Raw genomic sequence first — 13,479 nt, forward strand, 5'->3', positions numbered from 1 at the left:
GGTGGGAGACTGGGGGAGGGCTGCCTGGCCACCCGCTTCCACAGGGGTGGCCCCCCAAAGAAGTTCTCAGGCAGCCCAATAACCTCACACATCAAATAAGAAACCTAAAATGCTGCTGCACAAACTGCAGCCATCAGAGAAATATTATGTCTGACCAGCTGAAGCTTACTGTGTGCAGGATGGACCTCAGGCTTAAAACCAACAGCAAAATATGTGGCTGCACTCATCCACTTACCACCTGAATTTAGCTGCTTCAGTCCCTTCACCTTGTATCTGAGGTTGCAACCCGAGATGGGTTTAATCACGTACCTGTTTGCTTTGGGAGCACAACAGGCCTGCCCCGAGAAACAGTGGGTAACCGAACTGACGGACCTTCTTTGTACGGTACAGGATGGTTACAGTCCTCACTCGGACCACTAATGCAGCAGTTTTATGGGCCACTTTTGTGCCATGAAAAAGAAGCTCCATTTTCAGAAACTAGAGAGGACCCCACCTTGGGGGAGCACCTCTGCATCCTATCCACCAGACTCCACTACCTTTAAACAGAAAGTATCGCCTGCTTTACTGCAAAAGTGTCCAAACATTGCAGTGCTTTCTGACACTTTGCCAGCAATAACTAGATGGAAGAAAAATTAAGTACAGTTTCAGCACTTGAAGGACAACTCCAGGTCAAATGTCCTCATGGCAGTTTTAACAGCCCGTGGTGTTTTCCTGGTTGAATGAACAATTTCATGGACTAGAAGAACTATACCTCTACCCATATCCTGGAAAGATTGCTGGTTTTGGTCCAGACAGCCACAAGAGGTCTAGCCTCCAGTCATAGCTGGGGTTGCAACCAAAATTGGAAGATTACTACCAAGTGAAATTGGAGTATATTTATCACAGAATTTCTCATATGCTACATTAGCAAACTGAATTACAAACGTATTTATCCTTCAACAAGTTTATCCTGGATGTGATACAAATTTAATAATGAAAAGAGAAGTTAATTTTAAAGTAGTTTGTACCTGGTTATGCTGTAAAAACACTGACACAATCAAAGCAACTGCTCATCAGTGCAGAATCAAACCTTGACTTCATAAAGCAAAAGCATCCCTCGGGAAAACATGTAAATATCTTCATTTCTATTCCGTCATTTAACAGTTGAACAGAAACTACAGTTTCTGCTTAAATACCAGAAGTACCAGAAGGAATTAAATTCAATATATATGTAATAATAAAAATAAAATATTCTAAGTTTTGTCTGTTTACTCCTGCATTCCAGAGATGTCTAGATGTTCATGAGGGATAATGAAATGTTAGGAAGAAATATCAAGATTTGTTCAATGAATTGTGATAGGACTAGGACTGTCAGACCTATTGAAAAATACACAAAAAAAGTTTAGTCAAGTTTCATATGGAGCATTAATAAAGACTCTTTCATGAAACCTGCCATCCCTGAAAGACCTAACCAGTTCTGCATCCACATCTGGAAGAAGTGGGAATCTCATCAGATAGAGTGGTTTGGTACAAGTTAGTAAACACTTTTGTAACCAAAACAAATGCAGGATTTTACAGTCAGTTAATAGAGAACTGGTTATCAACTTCAATTTGCTCTTGAAAAGGAAATCTTCAATACGTGTTATTTTTTTACAAAAATATTGCTTGACAGAATGATAAAATAAGGATCCATTTCTGAAGAATGATTTCGTTTTAGGGTGGTAAGGGGGGCTGTAAGAAGCAAAACCTCAGAAAATAAATCTTAATTGTCTTTTCAGAGATCTTGTATACCTGTATCTCTAATTTTATGGTAACACAATGACCTCAGTGATACTGTGTTCTGTACATAAACAGTTCTAGATCAATCATTTTGAAAGTTTAATATTTGATCTGTCCTCAAAAGGCAAGTTCTGCAATCAAGCAGAAAGTCTGTCTGAGGATTACCTATATACACACAAATACCAAAGCTTCATAATTATGGATATTCCTCACAGATAGCTAAACTAGTCTGCACTGAACTGTAAAATCAGCCAGAATCCAAAAGCAGATTCTGGGCATCTGACCACTATGAATGAGCAAGTGATCAGCCCCAAATTTAACATTGCACATAACTGCTTCTCATCAGCCTAAAAGCTCAGCACAAAGCTACCAGAGGGATTTTTCTGTGACACTGAAGTTATCAAACAGAGCAAGGAACTGCTGCTTCATAGTGCAGAACACCTCTTAGTCCTGATTTTCATGTCCAGGAGAAATGCTCAAAGCCTAGAAAAGCAATGCAAATAGCATCAGAAGAAGCATTCACTCTGCCTCCCACTGATGCCGCAGAACCCACAGCAGCGGGACAGTAACACACGATGATAGAGGAACCCCCCAGCACTGCATTGCTTTCCTCCATGCGTGCTAATTCACACACAGAGAAGTGACTGTAGCATGGTAACTATTTGAGTAATTAAAATATTATTAATATAAAAGTGCATGATAAACTATTAAAAGAGTGATTTTTCTACACTAAAACTTGTAATAAGGTGAGCATAAAAACCAAGGTACCCCCCAGCGGAAACAAGCAGCAATTGCTGGCTTGTCGGTGACAGGTCTTAATTTGTCACAGACACACGAGCAGCACGATGATGCGATTACTCTCATGCTACAAAAGCAGTTATTTTTGCAAAAAGGAATCCCTTTACATTCTGGAGCTATATAAAAGAATCAACTAAATTTTTCCAAATATATAAGCACAGGACTCTACAACAATAAAGACTGTGCTTCATTCACGCAGTTTTAGTTCAGTGCATGTAACAGGACTCTGTCACTTTACCAAAAGGATATGTGAAGCCCTAGGAGCTCTAACCAGAGCTGGAAGATCACACGGCAGGAACCGTGGGCTGGCAAGTTAGCTCGCAGTATTTGTAGCATCTTCCACTACCAAAGCCCCAAGTTAAAAGAAATTCCTTGGGCATGCAGTGACTCAAGCAGTGCTTAAACTTAGCCAGGGAGATTAATCTTTAGGCAAACAGCACGGATTCTAACTTGTATCCCCAGGGAGTCATGTCAGCCAAACAATGTTCATGGGGTTTCTTTTATCTGGACTAATAGGTTTTAGGTATATGCCTTTCATTGGCATTAAGAGGTCATAGGGATCCACTAAACCTTTATAAAAGCCTAAATTTTCCAATGGCTTTTGCATAAGTTAATAAGTACACATATAATATCTGATTTAAAAAAATAGATGCTTTATCTTTTTTTTTTTTTTCCATTTTATGGAACAATGAAACTTCAGGCTCAAGGCACCATTGTTACAAGTCATATTTAGCATGAACAAGTGTTTCCTAAGCACATGAGACAGTCTGCCACTCTGCTGGTCCATCCATTCGTCCTTGCCTAACACTCTTTAAGCCATCTGACCACCTTCAACTAATTTTTGCCAGAGGAGAAAAAGTCTCAGAAAATCTTCCAAGTTCTCCAAGGATCAGCAGTTAGGCATCTGGGGATCATAAGAACATCTGATAAACCAAATTTTATCTGAGCATTCAAAAATGACAAAGAGTTTCCTGTTTGCATGAAAACACAAACTTGGAAAAATGTGAAAAAATAACAGTTGATGAGACTGATATCCTTCAGAGTACATTGGCAAAAATCTTGACCTAGTCTGCTTCAGTCCATGGTGAGTAGATAGAAAGGTATTCCCCATCTGGTGAGACCACACTAATAGAGATTGGACTCAGTGGATCTCAGGTGAAGGGGAGGTGAATCTGTTGCCTTTGATGGATTTTTGGGTTTGACGATTCCACCATCTACTCTGTCTGGGAAGAGAAGCCTCCACACAATCCAGGCACTAAATGGCAGTGCCCTGGGATGTCTGCTACTTGTACTGATCGACACCTGTCCTTGCTGGCTGCAGTCACTGCTGGCTATTCCTTACAGCATCTGCTGCAGCACTGTACAACTCTTTCATCGAGACACTGAGGGCAGGTATCATCCTCACAGAATCTCTATTTCAAAACAGGTAACCTTTTACATGAACTCTTTTCCTGTCCTTTAACTAACGAGGAAAAAACCTTCACATGATCAACAAAAATTTTACCGTTTTAAACTGCAGGCTACAGCAAGCACCACACCTTCCTTCAGCAAGTCTTCTCAGCAGGGATGATCTTAAACAGCAAAGTCCCAACACATTACCCACCACCAAAGCAAGCCTGGCCCACTGCAGATGCTTTCACATGTTCTTGGACAGATGCCCACAAATGCCTGTCTACCCCTACATCCCTGTGAGATGCTGGTGCTCCCCTGCCCTGCCAGGTTTCAGGCCTTAAGCCTCATCACCTACTCTGGTTCAGCTCCCAGACCCTGACAATCAGTGACATTACATACAGTAAAGAACAGAGCCTTTGGGAAAAATCAAATATTTACCCTCGTGTCATGACATAATTTCGCAGCCCATTAGACCAATATCTCCTAAAGAAGAAGCAACGAAGCACAGCACAGGCTGCTCCCACCACCCGCCCAGCCAGAAGATAAGGTTAGCCCTCTGCTGTCATTGCCACTGACCCAACAAGCCCTGCTCTAAGTGTAAGGCTCGCTTTCCCCCCTCGTGCTCCCTTCTGCCACTTCTAGCAGATCCCTATTTCCCTGCACCCAGAGCAGAGCCCTTGCTCTCTGTGCAGCTCTCTGGTGTCACAGAGTGGATGCATCTGGCTGGCTCAACCCAGCTGCCAAGCTGCAGGAGAGGGCCACTCCCAGCCCCCTTCCATAACAACAAGGGTTTCCCAAACATACCAAACCCACCCTGACACATGTGAATTCTCTTATTACCTCCTTTCACCTGCTTTCTCCACCAATCCATAGCATGGATGCTGGATGGAGGGTGGATAAAAATCTATGCTTCAAAGCTCTGTCCAGTCTGCTAAAAGATGCTGACATGACAGAAAGAGCAGTGTATGACCAAAATGGGACAACAGTCTCCCCCTCTTTCCTTCTCCCTCATACCTTTGCGGATAGGGCAACTTCAACCACCCTCTTCTAGACTAGGCCTTGGTACCTCGAATTTGTTAATACTTGGAGGAGCTCTGATTTACAGAGTTTATGTCATATCATGGTACTTGAAACAGCGATTGTGGTGTGCTTTGGATATGAGGGAGTTTGATTACCACTATGGGATTTTATTAATCAAATCATCCTTTGTTCAAGACTGCCCCAGGTCTAATGCAGTTTTTCTCAAAGTATTTATTTATTGCAGGAGACTCTTTTCTAGAAAGGAAAGGAAAATGTGGTGATCAACTGCTGAATACATTGGTGGGTCTGGAGCTTGTCTACACCAAATTTCTTGTGGTTCATCACCAAATGAGATAACACACTTGTTAGTTTTAGTAAGAAATCCATTCAGCACACAATTTTTACTTTCAGTAGTAACTGAGTAGATCAATTGTTTTATTCCATCGGATATGACAGATCTTTCTTGCAATTTAAGATAATAACATGTTAATCTGAATTTCTATAGGCAGAAAAGACTATGCTACAGTGCTCTTTTTTTAGGCTTATTTTAGCACAATGCGGTTCAGCTAATAAGATTCTCTATTCCATGCACATGCAAGAAACAATTCTTTGACTATATCCAGATAAAAATACACCTAGTTTAGACAAAAGTCTGGAGACTGAGGGGATTAGCAAACTGATTGCACTGCACTCAAAAAATAAGCAAACAAAACTTTGTTAACGTAACTCAAAACATTTAGTTTTCCATGTCCTAGGAAGAATGTGAATCCTGTTAATGAAATCTCCGGAAAGGAAAGGGGGAGGATTTTGAGAGAATACCACCTAAGATATCTTATATCCACATGCAAATGACAGCCAGTACTGTTCCTAGTCTCTTCTGTCCCTTCAAAATACTGTTTTGAAAAGAGAAAAAAATTACAGCAAAAATCTAGGGAGAAGGAAAAATGCTAATTGTTGTTCAGCATCCTTCATGAAATACAAGATTTCTATACTCCTTTAACAGGTTTACAGGTGATGTCACACTAGATTTGATTGTAAGTGCAAGGAAATACTTGTGATTTTTTAAATCTCAAACTCATCTTTATGTGTGGGAATGCATTTGATCAAAATAGCAAAATTTATCACTGAGAGATCTGCTGAAATTTATCAGCTAACAGGCAATTCCTATATTAAAGGGTCATGCAAATTGAGTTCCCTTTAATCTTTCCATCACTACTTCCTATTTCAGAGGACCTGACCATCTTGCCTTTTTGGGTACTTATAAATAGTATAAAAAGATAAATTTTTGTATTGCTGGAGTTGAATTGCTTTCAGATTTTTAGCATTTATTTTTCATCAATGAACCAACTGCCTTCATTTGGATAGGCCGATATTTGTCTCTCTACCCAAGGAATGAATATTGAACAGACTTCCTTCATTTATCCAGTATCTATCGTTCCATTATTAGAAGAGATTAGCATCTTGTGGGGACAGAGATGATCAAGCGCCAATCCACTTTTCAGGGGTAAGCATTTTGAAAAGTCATGTAAGATACTAATTAGGTGGTGAGAGCAGTTTATGTTACTCTATCAATTACACAGGCTGCTTTCTTTTTAAGAATCAAAAATATCCAGGCCTTGGAAGAAATCTTTTCAACTTCCAGATTAAGCTGTTGGGGTTTTTTTTTTCCTTATTCTTATTTTAGTTCTTTGTAAGAGAAGACAATGAAACAACTTTATCTATAAAAGAACAATAAATGTCTGAGACCTTGGATAAGGACATTATCCACACACAAATAACAGACTATACTTGGCTTTAAAGTTCTGCTTGTTCTCTAAATACTTAGAAACTAACTAGACAGATTAGACTGCCTGTCTGTGAAGCATTTTTTTTTCCTTTTTTCTTCATTTAGATTCAGCAAAAAAACTTGAATAAATCAAAAGATGCAAAAGGATCAGTTATGGGTCTGGGATACATGTGCCCCTGCCTAACCTGCACAAACCATTCACTTCCCTCTGGTTTGCCCATCTGTAAAACAGGGGCATTTCTTGCCCTCAGTGCTTCTGGTATTGCAACATGTATCACAAGGACAACTCGGATTTCTAAAGCACTTTGGATCTGGCAGGCAGCAGGGGCAATTAAAGTGTTGAAAAATGTTTTTTCATAGTTTCATAAATTTCCTTCTATCTTCTTGAATAACATCCTTATCATAAATTCACAGAATGCTCATTACAAAAAGCAAATATTTCTTAAAAGCTCCCAGTGGGTAAAAAGAACGTAGGAACAAAATCTAATTTCTCTAAAATAAGCAAATTTTATCAAATATTATCTTTAGATGGCCAGACAGTAGCAGTGTCTTAAGATGTCAAAGAGCAGTACTGTACATTTTAAAGACAAAACTTACTGCTACTTTTAAGTTCTAGAGTATTGTGGCTTCAGGCATACATATCCTGCAGTATTTTCAGTCATACAAGCACTAATAAATAATGCTTATGCATTTGCATATTACTATCTTTTCACAAATATGTAGATTACTCATTACTTTACTAGAGGTGCTGTACAGAGGCTATTTTTATGATTGCTGCAATAACACAGAAGCCATATTTGGCAAGACATATTTAGGATAGACTGAGTCCTTTCTAAAGAAAACTGCAAGAACCGCAAGCAAATAAATGCTTATCTCTGAAACATTTAAACATATTCTCAACAATTAATCTAATTACTGAGCTCAACATCATAAAAGGACCTAGAACATGAGAGTTTGGAACACAAATTCACCACCACCTCCTACAAGTTTTAGTTAAATGGTGTTTAACTTCACAAATGATCTCTGCAGACAGTTGAAGTCCGATATTGATTACTGTTTTAATGATACACAAAAGCCTTTGCATATTGACCTTTGCAACTTATTCTTAAGGTTGTGTGCTTATTACATTTCATCTATAGCACAGCAAGTGGTATTACATGTAGATGCTGAATTGAGAAGCAAAGATGCTGCAGAAAGTCCTGATATATCCTAATGCTTGGAGCAGATGTCAAATGTACATTAAAAAAAAAAGGATTCTGAATTCCAGGTTAGTCATAGCCTATTAAACATATAAGTACATTTTAATTTATTAACTAGAAGTAAGTTTTGGAAAATATTTGAAATTATTACTTGCATTTCTTTCAAAATTTCATTTCTTTGAAAACATGTATTAGAATCATTAAATAAAATGTAATTTAGAAATTAGGAGGGGTAAAACCCTACACACAACACAAAATCCCCTTATGTTTAAAGACTTAACTCCTCCCGTGCTGAGCAAATGCAACATTTGTATATGCTTGCTTTGATGATGAGAAAGCTTCTTTCCCTCTGATCATGAAACAGTGCCGGAGCCTCAGGCCTAATGTGAGGACAATGCAACCACCTCTGTAGCATACAAGGTTCATGAGCACTAAAATCCCTCAGGATTGCAGATGCCACACTCCAAGCACTTGAAAGAGAGAAATCTTGCACTGGGGCAGAGCCTGGTCCAGTTAGCCTCCTGCAGTCCAGTATTCACGTTTATGCAACTCCAGCACCGAGGAAGGAGCTGTTGGGATGAATCTGCTAAGAAATGGCACAGCATCGCCTTCGTGAGAAGAGCTGCAGTTCAGCATCACTACGTGTCCCTGCCGGCAGCCTGCAGCTTGAGACCAGCTGCTCTCACCAACTCCCTCGCTTTAGAGCTGCTGCAGAGTCACATGCCCCAGGTTTCCTCAGAAGAAGATAGAGTTTTGGACTCGAACACAAGCCCAAAAGATAAATAAAGCTATTAAGTCCAGGACCACAAATCAGCCTGAGTGAGTGGTTGAGCAGACACAGCTGTGGAGGGCGGGGGGTAAAGAGCCAACATTCCCAGATGCCCTGTGACAGAAGACGTGATCTGGACTGTTCCCCTGCTGCAGGCGACCAGAGGCAGCACTTTGATTCTCACCTGAAAAATGAGTCACTTCTGATTGACCCAAGTCTCCTTATGCCATTGAAACCTGCCATTCTTTTTATCTTGGTCTATTAAGCATTAATAGGAAGCTTCTCCTGCTTCATCAGCTGGGAAAGTTTTGCCTGAAGCTGCCAGTGCACTTGTGCCAGCCAAAAAAGAAAGACATGGGCTTCCTGCAGGGGCACTGTCCTTATCATGCAACCTGACAAGCCAGCTGCGGCTGGAGCAGACTGGCCTTAGGGAGGGGAGGTAAGTTGGTTGTAAAGAACATTTTTATTCTTCACACAGAACTGCGACTAAATTGGAATTGGATTAGTTGGACACTTGTCTGACTGACAACCCCAATTCCTTTGGCTGCTTTCTGATCTTTCAATTCAGCTCTACTCATTCCTAGAATAAAATGTTATATACAGACCTTTCCTGCGGCATTTCTGTAGTCTTTCCAGTTATGAACTGCAATAGCCCAGAAGTCATGGCCAGTCACAAAGCCCAAGAACACACTGCCCTTTGATCCTAAGGCTGATGCATGAGGAGTAAGACAAGGAGAATTCCACCAACCCTTTGAGCTAAAAGTTTTCTGCACAACTCACAGGGCCTGCAGTGAAATAGGTTTAGTTTACACCTAGGAAGAGAAAACGTTGTGCATACAGCTCTCCTTTGCCCTGCAAGAAAAGAGGCTGAGCATACATTTTTCCTAGGAAGAGGTTTCCTGCAGAACTGGGCCCCCAGGAGAAGAAGGGGACCTTCAGCTGGGTCACAAAGATTCCTTATAACTGAGCTTTGTGTCTGGCCAGTCCCCTAAAAAATAATACTGGGTAGATGGCTTTTGCATTTTATTCCTCAATACTAAATAGGAATGAGTATTTTTCCACTAGGTGCACAAGACCCACACTCTGAGCATTCCTGCAGTAATATTCAGTCATAGTTCGACAACACTTTCAAATTACAATCTTACTGTTTTAACTATTGTTGTATAAAGAGCTAGAAATATGCACCAGACTCAGTTCCAACTTAAAGAGTTATGTCTGCAAGAGGCAGCTGTTGCAGGGGGAGGAATAACTCAAGGCAGAAGCCTAATATGACTGTGGAGATGTACTTCCACTTTGTCAGACAACAGACGGGAAAAGACAGTCAGCATTTGCTCTCTCCCAGACCAAGGCCACTCAAAGACAAAAATCACTGGCCTTTCTGTAGGCTCGGAAACCCAGTTCACCTGTTGTCTTATGGAATGACTGCTTCACAGATTTTGTTATCCACTAGTTTGAATTCCTCATACAATGTGTGCTTCCCAATCACTAGACTGTAAGAAAAAAAAAAAAAAACAACAAAAAACACATTGTAGGTAGAAGATAAGGTTTGGAAGAGAGCCAGTAGCTCCAAAAAGCAGGGGTGACAGCTAAATAGCCAGCTGGGGATGGAAAGACCAAGCACAGTGATTTAAAAAAAAAAAAAAAAAAAAAAAAGACCTGTTTTCTCTAGTAGGTAACTAGCAGTAGCCTCAACAAGGAAATGCAAGGCAACGCCACATCAGGCTCCTCTCAAGATTCCCATCATGTAGTTGTGGTGAGGGGCCTCCTTGAAGTTCAGGAGAGGACTGGGACTCTAACATCTGTTAAAGCTCATGTGCTGATTTGTGTGTTGGATTTCTGATTTCATGAGTAGAGCTACCATGCACTGCCCTGATACAAACTGCTACTGGGGACACCTTCAGACTTTGACCCTGTTGATTAAGCAACAAATACAGACACATTTTGTTACCAGGCACAAGGGAGTTTTCCGATAAGTTCCATCTTTTATACTGTAACACATTACAGCACTGTACTTGATCCATATGGACTTCTCCAGTGAGATGCTTCCATCCACGATACTCCTGGACCAGATAATTTTTCTATCAAAAGCTGAGAGATTATGGCTAATTATTTCCTGCTGTCCTCTCTGTGTCTTTTTTATTCCATTAAACAAACAGACCGTGTTTGGTATATGAGTAAGAAATGTAGTGTAACAGAAAATATGCTAGAAAGGAAATGATTACTCATCACTGCTTTTTGCCTGAGACAGCTAAAATGACCTATTTCCTCAGCTCATCAGCTGAGCAAACTACTGACTTCAAGATGTGAGAAACCATCCTTGTTCTTTGGTTCCAAACACAATTTTGCTTCTATAATGAATTTGAGGAGCAAATACGACCTGACCTGAAAGAGAAGCACACAAGAACTACATTCATCCTGTAAACAGAAGACACCAACGGGAAGCAGACAGACATATCTAAAACACTGCCTAACAGTTTGTTAAATAAGTTTAATGATTTTAATATGCGGTACTCAAGAGAGCATCAGTTAGGTTAACATTTGCCCAGGACATTCCAGTGCATGTTAGGAAGTAAAATGTGAACTACTCTTAAAATAAAACTCTACTATTGCTTTGGGCAGCAGGAAGATAAAAAGTTAATCGGAGCTCTCAAGTGACCGATCAGATGGAAATTAATTACAGATGTAAGGTTCCTGATACATCATCTACCGGAGTTTAAAAGTATCAACTACCTCATGAACACCTAACAAACACCCAAATGGATATGCTTCTTATACTCCATTAGACTATTCCGGTGTCTCAGTATTTCCAGGACTGAACATAATTTTGTGACAAAGTAATTAACCACTATGTATGCTTTATATAGTGAGACACACGCTTAGCATCCAAATGTATTGATTCAGGGATCTTTAATTTTGTGGTGGCTTGTTTTTGCCAGGAATGAGAGGAGGTAGTCCTCAAACATCGGCTCACCTGAACATTTCAAATGGCAAGTTAAAATCGTATATTTCCGAGTGGCTTTGGGGCTTCCCTTTTACTTTTCTCTGACTCAAGAACAGCACTAGAGGTATTTTTCTGCTACCAAAAAAAAAAAAAATCCATCTAAACTGAAATAAAATAGGGACACTTTACCAGGAAAATATGTAAATATACAGACCTGTAAACAATATTCTTCCATAATTTCAGCTATAAGTTGTTCTCAGACCCATGGCAAGGAGCAATGACCTCACTGCCAATAAAATCTAGTCCTATCAGGAAGAAATTAGTTACTGGCAATACAGTTATCTAAAACCAAATACAGTCTCAGGAAGACAGAATCTAATATTGAATTAACGCTTTGAAATATATCCAGCCTTGTCTTAAAAAAAAAATGTAAGACTTGATTCAAAGAAAGGCACCCACTACACAGATCTGTTACAATATATACGCATATACAACATATAAGCATACACACAGGCTATGTCTAAATTGGCAGGTAATTCAGCTCAGTGCAAGTGAACAAGTAAAACAAGGCAGCTGGCGTAAGGCCCCTGCATCTACATGAGAGTTTCTACTCCAGCCCAACTTCACCCTGGTTGTTTGGAGACCAAATGTTCCCCATTGCAGATGCGGTTTGAAGCTGTCCGATGGACCAACTGCTGGTCCATCTGGAGATGATCAGAGATCTTCCTTAGAATGATGAAGATTTGGTGCCGTTAATTCGAAGACACACTTAGGCAATCACAAGCAACTCCTGCTTTACTCAGCTTACTGTCCTCTCCTGCTTTGCACTGCTCTGCTCCACCACCCCCAGGACACCATGCCTGTGGCATTTTAAGTGATCTGAGGACAAAGGCAGGTTTGTGCTCTCCTAAACATTTGAGTTTGTTCCTGTGTGCCCACAAGGAAGGCTGTATCAGCTTAAGGACTGCTAGGTGAGACAAACTCCAGCTGTAGGAAGGAAAAAAAAACAGCCAGCGACAGCTGGGGCTGACTTTGCCGAGTCACCTCGGGAGCCAGGAGCTCTCCCACTCCAACCCCACGCCGCAGCCTGTCATCTGTCAGGGATTTTCAGAGCTCACCTCCTGATGACCTTCCAAAATAATACATGGACGGGCTTTTGGTCACACAGCATCTTAGTAAAGGAGTCTTTGGGTGAGGAAGGCTGCCCACCACTCCTCTGCTGGCCACTGCTCCTCTGAGGATCAGATACAGGTAGCCGATTCCTCACAGGGCTTCCACCTTCCTACAATATTTGCCAAACCCTCCTTCAAGGTGGCAAGGTGAAGGTGAGACCACAAACCAAAATGCCCCACAGAAACACAGTAACAACAAAACCCTGAAACCCTACTGTGAGTCAGAACAGGTGGAGACACGCGTTCAGACAGGGGGCTGCTTTCTCTCCTTTCCCCCACTCCTTACACTGGACGAAGCCTCGCCGTTTCTCAAGGTTGTGGGTCAGAAAGCAACTGTGCTCCCAGCCAGCAGGGACCCTCCCGCAAGCTGCCTTGGGGCCACAACGCACTCCCTTGGGCAGGGACTCGGAAAAATGAAGACGTCGCGCTGGCAAACGTTCACCATTTATTTACTTGAGGTGTTTGACCAGAAGAAAAGCCGCGGGTCAGACACCCCGTTAGGGACTCCCACCTGCCCTCAGCTCCTCAAGCGCCCCTCCACGGGGCCGAGGCCCGCCGCCGGCCACTGCCTGCCCCTGCCCTCGCTGCACCGGGACGGCAGGGTCACGCAGACCGGGGAGGGGGGACGGGGCGGGACGGGACAC

This window comes from Athene cunicularia (genome assembly GCF_003259725.1).
Source record: "Athene cunicularia isolate RWA chromosome 2 unlocalized genomic scaffold, athCun1 chr2_part1, whole genome shotgun sequence".
NCBI classification, from domain to species: domain Eukaryota; kingdom Metazoa; phylum Chordata; class Aves; order Strigiformes; family Strigidae; genus Athene; species Athene cunicularia.